Here is a 2,469-nt window from a genome sequence, read left to right as displayed (position 1 = left end):
TAACCCAATGGTGCCAAAGTCCAGCAGGACAATCGCGGGAAGGCACAATGCGTTTGAAGGAGTCACCAAGGAACTCCCTACAGTGGAGCTGAAGGTAACCATGCCCCAGCTCAGCAAGAAGTACGGACTAGGGCAGTAAACGATCTCGGACATGAGGGCTACGACTTGCTCTTGGGTCAAGAGCCCATAAAGGGCGTACAGCGAGTGCCCCTCAGATGCCTGAAGGCTGCCTAGCTGGAGCCCGAAACTGTGAGGACGCCACCTGCCTTTGAAGACGAATTGCTAGCTGACATTAACCTTGGTGAGATATCTCGGTTAAGTGACGAGGGCCAGGAGTCTTCTTCTCCCACCAACGAATCTAAGCCACGTACCAGAGAATGATCTTAAGATGAAGCTGCGTTGCTTGCCACCACTGGCGAAAGGGCTCCTTCAACCCCCAGGCCAGAGGTCTCAGAGGAACACAAAGGTGACGCATCGATCATTCCAGAGACTCTAAGGAGCCAGTCAAAGCTCAGCAGATTCCAGCTGTTATATGAGACATTGGTAAACCCCTGGGTCCCCACCTACTCGAAGGAGGTGGAAATAAATAACCCCTCTAAGGATGATTTTCTGGTAAGGTCTTCTGCCAGCAAGAAGTTGTACCCGGTTAACCTCAGGTTGTCTGTGCTCATCATGGCCCATGAGAGACTGGGAGGACAAGTTTGGGTAAGGTTTACTACCCAAAGGATCCAGCATTAGTTCTGGCTGGGCTTGCACGAGATTGTCAAGGCTTATATAGCCTCCTGCCATCCTTGCCACGTCTCTGGTAACTCTAACCAAATAGTGCCAAGGGCATCTCTCCAACTTATCCCATCCATAAGTGTTACTAAACTTACACAATTCTTCTACTGGTTTGGTTTTCCTAGACATATTTCAGAAGGACAAGGGTTTCCACTTCATGGCAGAGGAGTCACGACCCCTGACCATGATCGTAACCCAGTTTTGGCTTCACCAGTATCAAGTAGTGCTATTTGATTCTAGAAGTGCACCTAGCTACCTCCAAAATCTAAAGAACAAGTTGCTGACAGGTAGCCCCAAACTGTATGGTGCACTTGGACAGCATCATTAGTTTCTTCTAAACATGGGAAAACATCCAAACTCTTGAGAATTAGTTCTTAGTGATAGGCTCAACTCTTGAGCATTTTGGATCATATCATGTGGGCCATGAGTTCCCAGTGGCAGTCCTAATTTACCATAACCATCTAACCTACTTGACTAAGCCTCATAATAAGAATAAAGGGCTCATATGGTGGGTCAGAGACCTCCAGAACAACAACTGAAAGGTTGAGCGCATAAAGAGCTCAGAAAAAAGATACCAGATGTGCTCTCCCATCATTAGTGCTCAATGCAGTGCCATGTCCATAACACATAACAATAGTCAGTAGCTCAATCCAAGTTTATGAAAAAATATTAATTTGGTCTTGGTTTCTCACCAGGTTGATAAACTTGAGGAACCATTTAAATTAATGTTCATGGATTTGTTTTGTCATTTACATTTTATGATTTTTCCATTTGCTTCCATTTCCATACCTATAACTACAATAGGTCAATTATTATTGCATTTTTCAGTATTTCGTTGTGGCAGTTAAAGTTAACATACTTTCAAAATATAGTAAAATTATTACCTCAGTTTCAGCTCAGAAATTCATTCGTTATCGTGGTGAGACTATCTGAGGGAGGAATCATTAAGACTAGGTGCTTCAGACCTTGCTAGCGGAGTTTTTGTCCTTTTTTAGGACACTATTTCTACTGAAATAGGGACTGTTATTGGTGACGTTCATTGCACCATTTTTCAAAAAACCACCCTCTGCAGCGAGTACCGGTGGAAATGCCATAAGGGTTGGGACCTTACCCAGAGCCTCACCACCTGCCCACATATCCTATACTCGTCTACTCGTCTGAGGTCTCATTTTCAGAAATTTTCCAAAAAACATGTGGTCGCTCAACGCCGCCATAGAGGGAACCTAGGAAAAGTAAGAGGAGACACAAGATCAAGGCCAGTGACCATCCCTCACCCCCCAATTTGTGATAGGTTCTCAACAAGGGAGGAGACAGAGATCATTTCATCATGGTAATGTGTCTGTTTGAGTACTCATATCATCATCCTTACCCAGCCTTCCGTCCTCCTTCTTTATCATATGTCATCCTTTTCATTTTGTCATTAACGAAAGATCCTACCCACTGAAACTTTATTATCTCATCTTTATATCCCAACCACGTATGCCCTTTGCTCCTAACCTTAATTAATTCACCCTGTGACAGTGTTAATTCCAAATATATAGTGTATTAGGTTGTAAGTCTTGCACCGGCATTTTATTTGCTGAAAAGATTTACCAAAATGACTTCATCGTGCTCTCAGCCGGCAAAAGTAAAAGTTACTGCACGGGTAAGCCAAACAATATATATATATATATATATATATACATATAT

This window comes from Palaemon carinicauda, chromosome 12 (genome assembly GCF_036898095.1).
Source record: "Palaemon carinicauda isolate YSFRI2023 chromosome 12, ASM3689809v2, whole genome shotgun sequence".
Lineage (NCBI taxonomy): Eukaryota > Metazoa > Arthropoda > Malacostraca > Decapoda > Palaemonidae > Palaemon > Palaemon carinicauda.
This window is presented reverse-complemented; position numbering follows the sequence as displayed.